The 15,862-nt window shown below is 49.4% G+C and overlaps 2 protein-coding genes and 1 long non-coding RNA gene across 4 annotated transcripts in view; 2 read left to right on the top strand and 1 right to left on the bottom strand.

The window, feature by feature from the left end:
- Window positions 1–15,862, top strand: part of LOC144163209 (TBC1 domain family member 2B-like) — a 155,924-nt gene that overhangs the window by 125,932 nt on the left and 14,130 nt on the right. The gene's annotated exons all lie outside the window — the stretch shown is intronic.
- Window positions 1–15,862, bottom strand: part of LOC144163210 (uncharacterized) — a 102,504-nt gene that overhangs the window by 79,519 nt on the left and 7,123 nt on the right. The gene's annotated exons all lie outside the window — the stretch shown is intronic.
- On the top strand, window positions 5,348–8,207 carry LOC144162118 (uncharacterized). The gene is made up of 2 exons (XR_013320624.1): window positions 5,348–5,937; window positions 7,939–8,207. It is a non-coding gene; the product is annotated as an uncharacterized LOC144162118 (long non-coding RNA).

The following is a 15,862-nucleotide window of genomic DNA, read 5'->3' as shown; positions in this document are numbered from 1 at the left end:
GGCGACTGTTCTTTACCTGGCTTTGTATCGCACGGGATGTGTTTTGTCCCGTTACTTGGTAAATTAGTATACTGGGTTGTTGCTCGTTCGCTGTCTCTCCTATACGCAAGAAGTGTCCTCCCCAACTCCACTTCTCCGCCGGATATTGAACTAGAATTGTAATTCCCATGAAGTATATAATCTACTTGCCTTTATTCTAGGGAGCGTTAATGATCGAAAAGCACAGCACAGAAAAGGGACGAGAAGTATATAGACAGGATAGCGCTACTTCTCGTCCCTTTTTTTTGTGCTGTGTTCTTTTCTGCGCTGATTTTCAATCATGAACGTTCACCAACTCGCTCATATCATAGTCCTCTTGAATTGGGGAGTGTTGATTAATCAGCCCTCGGTCACGCTTCCTTTGTGTGGCTGTCAGTGTTCTAAGGAGTTAGTGCGATAACATTAAAGAATCCGTTGATCAAAAAAGCTGGTGTCGGCGGCGTCTGTGGCAATGCTCCTAAACTAGAACACACAAAAAAGGAACGCTCCACAGCGCGTGCTAACGCCTGGGCATGCGCAGAGAAAAGGTTTCGCGTTCACAGCTCATATGAAGTACTGAGGTGATGATGATGGTTGACTTTAATGGCTCCAACTAGGGCAAAGAGCGCCAAAAACAGATACTTAGCTAGCATAGATTAAAAGTGACTAATACTAAAATTGATTAGCAACAGAGGTAAAAACACATAAAGACAATGGAGATGGCTGGTGCAGAGGGCCAGGTTGTGGTTATGCATGAATAGGATATGAGATTCAGAAATTTAACTTGTGATAAATACTTAAAAACCCGTTTGACAAAAAACATTGGTTTATCGATCGCCTAAGAAGTGCGATGGGTGGAGTGGGATTTGTCGCCTGTGGATCTCTGGAAAGTGTCTGTGTCGTGTGGGTGTGGAGTGTCTTGCATGTGATTAGCAAGTGAGCTACGGATAGGCCCTCTCCACACCTGCCGCACAGGTGTCTCGAAGACCCAGTGAGCAAGTGTGAATGTGTTACGCAAGTGTGGCCTATCCGTAGCCTGGCTAAGGCTACTTCCGTGTGTCTGTCTTGTCTGTTATGTATCTACCTAAGTGTGGCTTTGTAGAGTTTGTTCTCTGTTTGTGTGGCCCATGTTTCCTGCCAAGATTTGCGCAAATCTGTCCGTACCATGTCTTCAGGTCAAGGTAGGGAACACACGGTACATCTATGCTGCTGCGGAGAGCAGCCACCGAAGTACTTAGGTGTCCTCCATCATAAGAACAGTCAACAGACTGGCGCGGAGTTCCGTTGACGCCTGTAGCTGCCGCTTTCTTTTCTCTTCGGCGTGACGCACGACATTGTGTCAAGGTTATTCATCTCAGAACTACCTCGGGAAGTCAGCCTGGAACTGCGCCACCCTTCTTGGCCAGCGCCCTTCATGGCACGCCAAACTTCACACAAAATTACGCGGCAGAAGAAAAGAAAAATGAATGTGGGCGGGTGGGACGTCGGGAGCGAAAGGTTGCAGACAAAAAATATGTTCGAAAGAAGGAGACAGGCTTCGAGTAAGTGGCCAAGAGGTGGAGGGTGGGAAAGCGCGTACGAACGCCACCGTGGTAAGAAATCCTCGCGTTGCAACAGTCTACAAGAATGAGCTTGAAAAGTTAAGCCTACGCGTAAGTTTTTATGCGTATTCTTCAAGCGTACCTGATGTCGAGAGTGGGCGACTAGTGGAGTGAATAGTGAAGGGACATAGAAACGAATAGGCCTTATCTGGGGAGTGTTGGGCGTGGGCGCAACCGTTTTCTAGACTCAAGCTCACCCCTCGTGGCGAGAAAAAGGGCCGTCGACAAAAACTGCTGAGGCCGCGCAGAAAACCGCGGCTGGGTGGAGGCGAGGGCGGTTGTTTTTAGGCATTCCCCGACCCTCGTCTCGAAGAAAGTAGAAGTGCCGCCTACACTCGCGAGTTCGTTTCACCCTGGGTAGTTTAAAAAGAAAAAAAGAGAAGGGTCGGTCGCCAGCATCGTTTGACGGGTTTTCCGAGCCACGCCGAACCACGCGTGAGAACGGGAGCTGCGCCTCGGAACTTCATATAGAGGGGAGGAGAGGCGGATATCCGGTGCAGTTTTCACGGTACGAGAAACGCACGCGAGGGCAGCGACACTTACACGCACTGCACCCCCTCAGGGGCAGATTTCCCAAGCGTGACAGGGTGCTACGAGTTATATGCGTGCTCCGGTGACTTCTGCATTGTTTTGAAATATTAACCCCTGTGGCCGTTTCTGCGTGCAACTTGAAACCGGCGTCACACGAGCTCAGTACCGCACAAGCAGCAAGCAAGGTGTTACCTGTGCCTGGCGCGTACGCTGAAAGCTTGCGGTTATACTAATGCCGAAGCCTTGCGTGGTTGAAATGTTAAAAAACTGCGGTTGATCCTTCTGTCATAGAAATCGGCAAAACACGAAAGTGAAATGTGCAGCGAAATCTGCAGCTGAGCATGATTTGCGTGTCGGCGGCTGTCTTGTGGGTGTGCTTGGCGAGCGACGTCCTGCTGGCGGGTCGTTTCTGCAAAGGTGTACTGGCGGCATTTCCGCGACGGAAATGACGTCAGTGAAATCTTGGTGTATCCCGGCATAATGCACTTTCGTGTTAAAAAATAAAACCCGAAAACGATCAACCCTAAGTATAACGCACTTTTTAGTACTAAAGGTTGCTCCCCCGCAAGAAGACACTGTGTGCAGGGGTGCACCCTTTACAGGCCGCTTGCTTCGTTGTACTGGTGTCATTTACGTGACGGATATGACGTAAGTGAAATCTACGTGAATCCCGAAATAAAACACTTCCGTGTCAAAAAAATACACGTCGTGGTCCGCGCACGCGTATTAGATAAAAATATAGCAATAACAAATAAACCACACGTATCCGACATTGCATTCAGCGTCACAAGATGTTTAGCGATGGTGTAGAGAATGTTACAAGTCAACTGAGAGTTTCCCAAATATTCGACGTGCTCCTTCAACGGCCTGCACATGAAAAAGACTGTTTCCCGGATTCCGAAACTATGCGGTTAGCTATAGATCTCTCAGATTGTCGCTGCACCCTGGTCGCAAAATCGCGCCGCTTTTTGAAAACATGAGGCCGATGAACGGATTTGACTCAGAGCTTAGCCTTGACTTCGATCTTCTCGGGGAGACAGCAGCTGCGTATCCGGACAGTACGTGTCTTCAGCCGGAAACAGCCCAACAACACGCGGCGCGCGTGTAAATCGCGCGAAAACTCTCGAACGCCTTATTAGGAGTGGCACATAGATTCGCGCAGTGGTTATTAGTTATAAAAACAAGAAACCGAGTAATGTTGACTCAGAGCTTAGCATAATTGATTGATTGATAATGGGGTTTAACGCGCCGACGCAACGCACGCGATGAGGCGCGCCGTAGTGGAGGGCTCAGGATTAATTTTGCCCACCTGGGGATCTTTAACGTGCGCCGACACCTCGTACACACGGGCGTTTTTGTTTTTGGCCTCCATCAGAAAAGCGGCCGCCGCGGCCGGGAATCGAACCCGCGTCCTCGTGCTCAGCAGCGCAACGCCTTAGCCACTGAGCCACCGCAACGGGTGATCTCAGGGAGACGTCTCCCTGAGATCACCTGAGACACGTGCGGTCCGGATACACAGCTGCTGTACTGTGTATCCGGACCGCACGTGTCTTCAGCCGGAAACAACCCAACAACACACACAGCGTGCGTTTAAATCCCGCGAGCAAACTTTCGAGCGCCTTATTAGCACTGGCGCGCAAACAGGGACCGTGTTTCTCGCGCGCTCGTTATCGCTGGCGGCGATCGCCCCCGGGGGCGCCGCACCACCGGCGCGGCGACACCCACGACGGTGCCCCCCCACAAAATAGCAGCGGGGTCTTTGCGCGGCGGCAAAGCTACGGGAATGCGTGTTTGGCCACGAACACCGCGAGATCGAGAAAAAGAAACCGGTCTCGACCGGAGGAGATCAGTCGCCCGAGGAATGCCCTGGGCGGCGTCGGCTGCACCAGTGCGTACATTTGAGGCCGAGCCCTGCGCGTAAAAGTGGCGTGCAGTTGGCTCGGTTAGGAGGACAGAGACTCTCTAATGGTTCGGAACCTCGGAGGTCACTGAGACACACCTCGCGGCGAGCGCCCTTGAAGCGTCACTCAACATGGCTGGCGGCTTTATCTGTACGCGTAATTTCGGCACTGGGGTATCAATTTGCGCCTCTCATTCCTGCAATGCCTTGCACTCGTGGTTGTAATATCGTGGCGCTGGCTGCTGCCCAAGAGACAGCATACGGTTGAGGAGGCAGTCGTCGCCTTGTGCGTTCAGTAATGCGACAAAACTACGCGCCGTCACGCGAACAAACATGCCGGCATGTTTCTCGAGAACCAGTTTTTTATATCGGTATTGTTACGTCAACGCGGTGCGTTACCAAAGGTATCGTGCACGTCTCGTTCGCAAACAACAGTTGGTGGAGGTAACTTGGAATGTCAGCATCTCTTTGTCTCCAGTACCCCTCTCTCCTTCCTCTATCATCATTCGCAACTATATAGGCTCGCGAGCTATGCGGACGAAGAAGAATACTCCAGCATGCCTAGAAGTTGAAGATGGTAACTTCCATTTGCGAAAAGAAAGGAAGTCACGCAACTGTGACCAGCACGAACACATGCCTTCAATTCGTAGTTGCCGTTAAACGCGTTGCCGCTGAACACGTAACGCAAGTCAAGCAACACGAATCAAGGTAAAACGAAGTATTCGTTATAAATGATACTTCGTTAGAAGCAGATTATTTGCTCTCGACGCAGTTCACTGAGATCCATGAAACATTCGGAATAAAGTGATTTCGTTTCAATGACGGTGGACTGCACGCATATTTGCCAATCTCTGGCGTTCTCAGCGTGCCTTTTCTGCGGAACGTTGCACGTAACTAAGCACACGCGCCTCGGAGGCGGCACGTGACCTTCCGAGCGGGGGAGGAGGGGTGGGGGCACTTTCTTCAAAGCCGCAACAAATAGCGCGGCCGTAGACGCACTACCCGCAAGCTGACGTTTGTGTGTACACGGGAGTGTCCCGATACGCACACACAGAAAAGCAACCACTTGGGACCAGTGCCGGCAAATTTGTTCTTCGCAGCGAGCGCCGGCAAGTCTTATAATGCCGGCAGGTCATGGGCAACTACGTTGCACGCACGCGAACTCATGCGTGAAAGAACAGCAACAAAGAGGACGATAGAAAGCGCTGTTATGGACTTGCTCCACCCCTCTTCGCCGCTCTGAGGCCCCTCAGTTTATTAGAGCGCTCGCGTGCGACTTGACGTTCGGAGTGCGGCCCGACGGGAAAGTTGTTATCTGGGACGGTATGGTCGTGTTTTGTCCGTTTTGTGTCCGTTTCAAATGTTCCCGTTTTGAGCCAGCCCTGATTGGCTAAAAGCGAACGCCCGGATGTGACGCCATACAAGCACGGCGGAGCGATGAGGCGCGGCTTCTCAGAGCAGACGATTTGGAGCAGACGATTTTTCGTCGCCTTGTTGTTGGTTCGCTGGCGGAACAATAAACCCATAAAAGGTAGTTTAGATTAGGTGTAGTCGTTTAAAATGTGTTTACAAAAACAGTTGCGCAAAAGTCAACCCAAAGCCCGCCTACAAATGGAAGTACACTCTTAGCCAAAATGGGAGAAAATAAGACTAACTGCAGCAATTACGCCTCGCGAGGACCATTTAGTCCCCAAAAGACCAAACGCGCCAAGATTAGGGCCGTGTGCAAAATGAAGGGACCAACCGTTGCTCCCTCGACGCGAATGGGACCAACGGAAAGACTAACAGCGCCCTTTGCTCCCGCAACGTTGCTGTTGCTCCCCCTGGCGGGGGCCCTCCGACTTGTTTCTACTCGTTCGGCGGCCAGCGGGGACGGACGTGCGAAAGGTGAGCTGCGGCGGCGACGGCTTTTCCCCATTCGCCCTTTTTTTGAAGTTCGTGAGCTTGCATCTTAGCGTCAGAGTGCCAGCTATTTTTTAAAACCAACGCCAGTCGATTCGCTGTGCGTTACTGCCGACGGCGACCTAATTTTTATTTGTTTCGGTCAATATTTACCCAATTTTTTGCTTAACCCTAAAATAGTAAAAATGCAATTTCTCTTTAAACAAGCGGCCCAACCGCATGAATAACCGCCCCAGCAGGAGCAGCGTACAAAAAGAAAGCTAACCGCTAACTTCATTTCTTTTGAAATTGCAGTTTTAATACATTTATAGCCAGAAATGTCAAAGCGTGGTTAACACGTGGCCGAGAATCTTGAAGGACTCTAACTTTTTAGGCAAACATATGCACACTAAAATAACAACATGGTGCTGTTAGGATACAAGAATTACTCGCAGACATATTAAATTTTAAATGAAAACGTGATATTTTAAGCAGGAAAATTACAAGAAGTCTGGCAGAACACCGGAACTGCAACGGACGCTACACTCTGAGGCTGAGTAGGGCAAAAATAGTTGCACCCTCGTAACCGCAACTACGTCCAGAACAAAACTAGACAATAACGGTTAGAATCTGATGTAAATTGGCTGAATAAGGCATTTTTCTTCATATTTTGCGGAACCCGAACGTGTAATCTGCCGGACCACAGCAGAACGGCAAAATGAAGTCTTCCTCAAAGGCGCGGGCTGACCGCCGTAATAAAAATCCTCTAACAAAATCGTAGTATCTTTATGTATCTCACGGCAAGTTTTTTCTTCTTTTTTTTTTTTTTGAGACTACAGTGTTATTTAATTGCCCCTTTTCCAGTACTGGCCCTCCTTGTGGCCTCCATGGCGAACCTAACTGGCAGTAACGCGCCCCCCCCAAAATTGTTTAGCTTTCGGGGAACTCGTTCAAGAAACATTCTCGTACTGCAGTCCTTCCCGAACCCACCCGTCACCCGTGCCTTTCACATGAATTTCACAGTAGCAGGCGCACACTCGCGTGACTCATCTAACGTGGCCGAAAGCTTCGTTCACTTTTTTTCATTTTTGTTGCTCCTTCACTGGTAGCCAAGCGCTCGCAGCGTGGTCAGCCTCAAACGTTTTAGCCCCCTTTCCTTTGAAAACCTTTTTTGTGTGCACGTACGAACTCACTGTGAACTGTCCGCAAAGAGGAAATAAAAACGTGCAGCCATAGCCACTCCCCATGCAGAAAGCTGAGAGGACGCCGTTTTGTTTGTTTCGCCCGAGGCTATTTGTTAAACATTGTTAAATTTATTAAACATTGAGAAAATTTGGCTCTTAATACATTTTCGAAATAAAAACGCATTATTCGACACCGACATCACAGCCAGAAATCAAAAATGACCTTGTTCTATACAAACGCGCACCATCAGCGCAGGAAAGCAGGTTTTCTTCCAATAATTAAATATTTCTTCTTGTTTTCTTTTTATTTTTGATTGCAGTCAAACCAATTTGATTTAGAGCCGGTGCTGACAGGAAGCGTCTCTTTCCCTACATTACTTGTGAAAGAGAGGGAAGAGGCCCTTGTTTCGTGCTACGTAAGCCTCTGAGAATGATAGCGAACCTGCATGCGAGAAATAAGCAATCTTTCTATTTTCTGTTGCCCTTATACAGTGGTTCAATGCGTTGAGTGAGTGAGCATGAGTCCCCAGGTTCTATTGCTGGTTTGAGTGGCGTCTTTTCTGCTGGAGCCGGAAAAACAACAATATCTGAGTTTCGCTTGTTAACTACCGTGCCCATGGTCTTAATTAATCCGTAGTCTTATACTCAGTGCACGTCACAGGCCACATTTGGCTGCACTACATAAAGCGTTGATTTTGCTTCTTTTTGCTTTTTGAGGTATTTTTTACGGATGCTTGTTAGGGCTGCTGGAAACTGCGTTTTTCTCAATTTTGCGTCCTACCACGAATAACACTTGTTTTGTTGCCCTATTTATTTCCTGCAGGAGCGTGACGACATACGCCCATTGCCGACAGCGTCACGGAGGATGGCTGTCTCCTCTCAACGGACAAGTACCTCAAGACAAGTGGAGCGCGCTTGCGCCAAGGACAGCAGCCATGTGTACCCGGAATAGCCCAATACTGGGCGCATCGCCTCAACAAGGTGTGCCGTACAGGCCTTCCAAATAGAGACTCCAACATCAAGAGTAGAGTACGGTTTACTTTTGTTGTGTATGTTGCTTACACAGTGTTGCAATAAAAAGCTTGAAAGTGACATTTTCTTTGTCGTGAGTACTTTGTCGTGAACAAGTGGCCAAGAAATACTGCTTCTGGTCTCTTGTGTTTACTCCTGTCTTCTCAATTGTCGGTCTAATGGAACGACAGTCACTTATGGAGTACTTGCACGAGCCAGCACATCGTCTTTTAGTATGCACGGTTAATCCAGAGGGGAGCATTTGCAGGGGTGAACATTTAGTCTTGAAAGCATCAATTGGTCTAGGGGGAGTAATGGGAAAGATTAACGATTGATACTCAGAGGACCAACGGTTGGTCTCCAGTCGACTAACAGGGGTGACTAACAGTTGATCTGCAAGGGACCAACAGTTAGTTTTAATGGCGGACCAACAGTTGAACCATCAAGGGACTAAGTGTAGAGGGACTAACAGTTGGTACCCTTGCCGTTAGTCCCAAAAAGGACTAATTCTAGTGGCAACGCAGTTAGTCCCCAAAAGGAGTAACGCCGATGCCCCGTTAGTCCTTTTTGGCTAAGAGTGTACGTCACAATAAAACGGGCGCAAGACGGACGTTTTCAAAACGGACAAACACGAGAATACCGCCCCTGATAGCAAGCTTTAAAATATACGCGCCGTGCGGGTGGATGAAGGCGGCCCTAACAGCATAGCGCAACCGCAGCAAGCCAGCAAGGTTAAATTACTACGATGCATGAGAGAATGCCAACTTATGTATTGTTGAATCAAGTATCATTAAACCTCCTTGCAGCGCTCGAGACCAGCGCACCGTTTCAGCAAAACACTCGCGTGTAAATACAAAACTTTACGTGGGTTTACCAGTTCTTTCTAGGCGTGATTCAGTCTTTCAGCAGTGTTCGTTGTAAGAGCCGGTTCGAACTGCCGAGTAAAGTGTTAAACGTCCGAAACATCCTAAACGGAATGTTTCGGTCGTTCGTCTCCGAAAGTGCCGAAACATCTAGAACACGCCTCAAAGGATCGATGCGCCGTGAAGAACACCGGCATGTATCCGATGTTTATAAATTCGCCGAAACATCTGAAACACGCCTCAAATGTCGTGTCGCCGAAACATCCAAAACACGGCGCGCAGTACGTTCGTCATGCCGAAACATGTTTCGGATGTTCATCCTCAAATGCGTCGAAACGTCCGAAACGCACCTCCCAGGACGTACCGGCGATGTTTCGGCGCACTCCGAAACATCCTTCGAGGCGTTTCTCATCGCCGACGCATTCCATTCATCAGTGCACGCCTCGATTAATAATTCGCGCCGCGAACAAACTTCCAACCACGGCGGACACTAGCAGCACAACTTCGTCTTCGCTCGTTCGTCATTTCTAGCGCGTAACTATCAAGTCCCACGTACAAACTTTCCTTAGAGATCGACGCAATGTTCAACGAGAAAGCCACGAAAGAAACAGCGCCTTAAAGGGAAGCTGAAGCGCTTTCCAAAAAATTTGAGTTAGATTAACAGTTATATAGTTTCTTGCGCGCTGATTCCGAATATCACATTGAAATTTATCGTACATGAGTCCAAGTGGCATTTATCTTGCAAAAAGCGCGGCCCCGTTTGAAAGACGCGCGCTTTTCGTCTTTTGACGCCCTTGATTGGTTGCGCCCGTCATGACGTCAAAGGAGGACACCCTTCGGCCGCGCGGGTTGTCGGAAGCATTGCGAACGATCGCACGGTTGCCTTTAGCTCGCAGTTTAATTTTCGCAGATGACTGGAAGTTTGTTTTCTAATTTTCCGTGCTGTTGGTTCAATTATCTTGGAGCTTAAATTTGCTTTACACGACAGAGAACCCCAAAGCAGTGACTGTGACGTCGACTAGTGGGTTCCATCAAAATATTTTTAAATTAGGCAACCAGCATAGGGGGATTTTATACCCTATGTTAATATTAGGTACTGCCTTAACTGTTTCTTATTATACACAAAACCATTTATGCCGAAGAATAATGGGCGCTTTATAAACAATCTACCAGCGAAAAGCACGTACGTGCACGCGCGAAAAAATGGCGTTCATGCGCTGTAAACGTATATGCGAGACACATCTTGCCGGTACACGCATAAACCAACAAGCAGACTCTGCTTCCGCATTTCCTTTGTTCGTTGTCGCCCACCCCAGCCCCGTTACTCATCCCCGTACACAGAGACCCACACGCGCGCGCCATTTCGGCAGCGGCGCTACGGTGCCTCCGCGATTGCTAGCTGCACTTCGATGAGTGGCGTCTTACTGCTTCACATGCATTTAGTCTAAAAACACTGCAGCATACTAGTGCCTGCTCAGCATTATTGGCTGTAGTAGGGCTTGATTTTCGCTTGTGCGTTGCGCATTCTGCTACAATATTACGGCCACCTCGTTATAATTAACAGACCAGTCGGACAAGTCAGTTACGTTGTAGTTACGTTACTTTAGGTAACAATCACCAAACGTTTGTGATAATGAATCGTTGGCCTGTTTCAGCATTTCTAGATTTAAGCATTTACCGCCCTAGTCGGACAGAGGCCGTATATTTACTTTTCGCTCCTAATTTTTTTAGTATCATCATTATATATATCACCGACTATCACTGGAGCACACTTGAGGTTCAGTGACAACAAGTGCTTGCCAGGTTATAATATGCAGCCACACGGAATCTTGGGCAAAAAATTTGGCCCCCGCAGTCAACACAAATTATGGCACGGTGGTGGTTCGGAGTGGTGTTTTTTTTTTTTTAATTCCAGACAAACATCACCTTATCGTGACATGTATACTTGCCAAATAAGTAATCTGGTTGTCTTGGTTCTTTTACTTTGTATACGAATACTGTTTACCTCTTAGCCGGGAGAGAACTTCTATCAGGATTGGCCCCTTGTTTTAGTTTCGCCAAAAAATTGTTTTTTTGAACACTGTCCTGAGCCCATAGGGAAAGAAAACGGACGCGTTTAACGAAACAAGTATTTCCTGAACAAATGTGACTTGATTTCTGGAATGGAACGAAACATCCCCGGCCAAAGTACAGCAGTATTCCCCATCATTCCTAAATCTAGAATCTAACGTGAACATTCACGTCCGTCGCATAAAAAAAAAAAACCGCATTGGAGCGGTTTACAAAGTATTTAACGTAGTGTAGTATATTCTCTGCCATCAAGCACAGCCACCTCGGCTGTCGCTTCCGTATGTTATCAAGCATCCCGGCGTGGCATTATTCTGCTTAGGAATACGGCATGATAACGTATGCCTCGTTTGGCGTTCGTGCATACTTTTTGAACACGAAAATTGTACATATGAGTGCTATCAACCACAACAACAACAAGTATCATTCACAAGGAAACACGGCGAAAAGAGCATGGCCGAGGCGGCCGATCCAGCCGGAAGTCCAGGTATGACGTTTTTCAGCCGGTTTTCGCCCGCGCTCTTCGGTCTTCCGGCATCGCGCGGCGAGATGGGGGCGGGGCATCGGGCCACTTTTGTTTGCTCATTGCGCCGCTTCTATTGCATGTATTGCGAAAATATTTCGTACACATGAACTATTCAATGTGTACTTGCTGCTAGTCAACTTTTCTTTTAATTCTAAAACCGCTTCACCTTACCTTTAAGAAGCCGAGGGCGAGCGCATCATCGTGCAGCGACTGTAGCGTGCACTTTTCTGAGGAATGGGGCAGGTGGGAAGAACGACGCGATCCCGCGGCATGATCACGGCCGCGTGTGCAATCGGTGATCGGTCACACAAAGAAGCTGGCGTGCGAGTCGCGCACAACGCCGGCCGGAAAGGAGCGCCGAAAAAGAAGCGTGCAGGTGTCCGTCTTCCCACGACTAAGCGAATGCCGCGTCCGTTCCCCATGCACATGCAGGCAACCGCAGCGATGACCCTTCGTATTGTGGCTTGCTGCCGAATCGGGCTCGATCGTATGCATAGTTCCGCCGGTGCCTTTGAGAAATGAACCACCGTTGGAAACACAAAAGGGGCGAATCTAAGCCAACTTCCGCATTAGCGGTGATCGAAGTGTTAACTATCTGCGTCGCGAATGGGATTCGTGCGCATGCGCACCTGGTGTCTCATTTCCGCGTAGATATAAGACGCACCCCCCTCCAAACGTACGCGGGAAATGCGCATCCCTTACCGCTGGAGGCGAAAAAGCTGTCGACCGTATATCTCGGACGATTGCGCTGTTGATTGCTTGTCTTTTAAATGGAGAACATTTCTTTAACTCACATGTAGCGTCCGATGTCCGTCCGCAACAGCTCAGCGCGCAGGCGCGCCCTCTCCCCCCCTCCTCCTCTCCCGCATCACGCTACCCTCCTCGCTCTCAACAACAGGTCCGCACCCCTCCCCCTACACTATATAAAAAAATAATACTTACCGGCGCCAGGTTTCGATCCCACGACTCTGCGGGCGGAACGCAAGGTACATGGTGCTCTACCCACTGCGCCACAAAGCCGACACAGAATGGAAGGCTACGAACGCGCCTTATATCCTTGACTCATTCAAACTACGTCAAGAAGCTGCTGATACAACGCATTCACTACCTGTGGGCGGAACGCGAGGTACATGGTGCTCTTCCCACTGCGCCACAAAACCGACACAGAACCAACACCAACACCACGGAACCCCACTATGCTCTGCATTTACAAGTGTCCCTCGCGCGGGTGCATGCGACGGAGGATTTTTTTTCTTAGGCATTAGACTAACAAAAATACGCCGTATAGTTCTTTTTCTTTATTGCGTAGAAGCGCGCACGGATACCCCTTCGTAAGTGTCCAAGCTTTCTTTACTGCCGGCAACCATTTTTTGCGAAGGACATTAGCATTGATTTTGATTGATTGTAGTTTCAACGCGCCGACGCAACGCAGGCGATTAGGCGCGCCGTAGTGGAGGGCTCCGGAATAATTTTGACCACCTGTGGATCTTTAACGTGCGCCGAAATCTCGTACACACGGGCGTTTTGGTTTTCAGCGTCACCAGAAAAGCGGCCACCGCGGCCGGGAATCGAACCCGCGTCCTCGTTCTCAGCAGCAGAACGCCTCAGCCATTGAGCCACCGCGGCGGGTGGGGACATTAGTATATATGTCTCGATTCCTAAACTATACTGCGAGCACGCGCTCACTATTTTATGTTGCAATTTACTTGTTGTTTTGTAGTTTGTTTTTGCTTTAGGTATGCATCGCGCCTGCGCAATAAGCCTCGCAGTGCTCGTATGTGTCGTTTCTCTTGCCCTCGTCCTGTTATGAACGCTCCAGCTCGCCCAGCTGAACACATCAGTAAGTTTGTTTATCCATCACGAGGACCAAAAGAAGCGAAAGAACGGCACAGAAAACTTTGTTTACGAGACCGCGTGGCCATTCCCAAACACCCCCACGAGAAAAAAAAAGAATAAACTTCACCGAGGCCCACCGCCCCGCAGCTATCTACGCGGCTGCAGACCCTGCGTTGATCGCGTCGCTTCTTCCGTTCCCGTCGTCGCCGTCACATGCCCGCCGCGTGTCGTCCGCAACGCACCCTGGGCGCGTCTTCCGAGCCTCGGCTGCCTTGGATCCATCACCGCGGGGTTTTAAAGCTCGTAAAAACTTTTCTCGCCCGGTCTCCCGCTGGAACGAGAATGCGGCCCCTTCTCCTGCGCGGGTCCCTCGCAGGGGCCTCTTCTCGAATACATTAGCGATTCGGCGCGCCCGTATCAGCATAACTTAGTTTATCCGCACGATACTGCGCTCTGGGGCACATTCCTTGCTCGCCTCCCCCCCCCCCCCCCCCTCCCCCCCGTTACCTAAGGCATTATTAGTTGTGTGCACAATTTCATCCGCGGGCCCAAACAGGAAACCCAGTGACGGAACCGTTCTGGGGTCCTTGCACCTGTTTTGTTTCGTTTTAAAGCGAAGCTCTCTTTGGCTCTTCCCACAAGCTTCGAGGCTGCTTGCTGCTGCTGCTGCTTTCTGGCCTGGTGAACAGCTGGGTTTTATCTTTTTTTTTTACCTTCTTTACTTCCCCCCTCAGAAACAATTCTTGGTTCTATAAAGATGATTATAGTTAGATCTTTCCCGTAAGCGTCGGATTTACCCGTGAATGTGTCCGTTTCTTCCGCGACTATCTGCGTCCTCAGGTGGTTATCAACATGTGGAAGCGTTGCTGTTCACTTGAATCAAGAACGTGGAGCTCGTCCAGCCGCGATTCATCTGTTCGTTCATTCGGCCGAATATCTCGAAACTCCGTACGGTCGACTGTGTATGTATATATATATATATATATATATATATATATATATATATATATATATATATATATATATATATATATATATATATATATATATATATATAAACAGTCGTAGAGTGTCCTTAATGAGAGACTCACGCTTTTCACTCGAACTTGCTTGCACCAGGAAAGTGTCAAGCTTCAACCAACCTCACTCTTTACGTGAAACAACAGCGTGTTCGGTGCATGCGTGGAGAGCGCGAGCGAGAGTTGTAAGTTTCTTTACCGTTTAGGCACCGCGCAGCCCGCAACTCAATGGTCTAGCACCGGATTTCTTTATTGTACCGGGCCGGAATGGCTGGCTACCATGCACTCGGATGTACGGGAACGCATAATCAACTTGCCGTCCAGATAAGATCGTCCGCGAACGAGAAGCATTACAGATGAGCGCGTTCAACTTCGGCCACGCTGCACGGAATTAACACCGAATGGGCGTCCTTGCAGCGAAGGATCCCACAGGTACACTCACACACGGAAGACAGCATCAAGAAAAATAAAGGACAGCGGCGACGTAATCTATAGGCATCTTCTCCGTTGTGTCACCAGGGTATTCGGGCGGACGCCCCGCGAAGTCGTATATATATTTATGCCCGTGATTCCCCAGACGAGCCCGCGCGCGCCGAGTATTTTGTTTCTTTGCGCGCCGGCGTGGCCAAAGCCGTATGGGAAACAATCGCCGCGTGCATCGAGGCCTCGTCGGGCCGACCGTGTGGTATGCACGCGGCCTTGGCGGCTTCTTCCCTCTCGTCGTCTTCTGCGCCACGTCGTTTCTGGTCGCCGGCGCGCAGCCATAGCCGAAGCCGTAGCTGCTGCCCGGCTCACTTCGCCGGCTCATCAATTCAAGCCCCGGCCCACATCTTCGCCCCTCCCCCGCTGCGTGTCTGCGCGCGGATAATGGTTCCTACGGTACCGCTTCACTGGTGGACAGGAGGCTCCGTCTTTCCCGCGGATATATATATATATATATATATATATATATATATATATATATATATATATATATATATATATATATATATATATATATATACACGCACACACACACACATTGCCAATCCGCCAGCATAAACAGAACTTTCGCCGAGAAACGTTGCCAGCGCATCAAGCTATACAAGCGCGGCTGCGCAGCTAGGGGCTTCATGAATCGCAGAGCCGCCTAATTGAGACGATCGAAGATTACACACACGGGAAGCAGGGAGACGAGGAACCACGATTAGCAGCGGCGGAGTTTCTTCTTTTTCAAAAGAGAAGGAACGGTGAGACCAAAACAGCAGAAAATCCTCCTACGCGCTGGGGGGAAAATTACGTGTATCAGCCATACACCGGTCATTTGTCAGAGCTCGAAGGTCGTTAGTCCTTCGTGCGGGGGTCCTGCAAGGAGCGGCGCTCGCTCCCGTGCTGTTCCCAAGCCCCAAGGTGCGCTCCCAGCGGTCTCTGCTACACCCCCGGTTT

This window comes from Haemaphysalis longicornis, unplaced genomic scaffold (assembly GCF_048455015.1).
Source record: "Haemaphysalis longicornis isolate Haplotype H1 unplaced genomic scaffold, Haemaphysalis longicornis Haplotype H1 scaffold_12, whole genome shotgun sequence".
In the NCBI taxonomy this organism is placed as follows: Eukaryota; Metazoa; Arthropoda; class Arachnida; order Ixodida; family Ixodidae; genus Haemaphysalis; species Haemaphysalis longicornis.
This window is presented reverse-complemented; position numbering and strand designations above follow the sequence as displayed.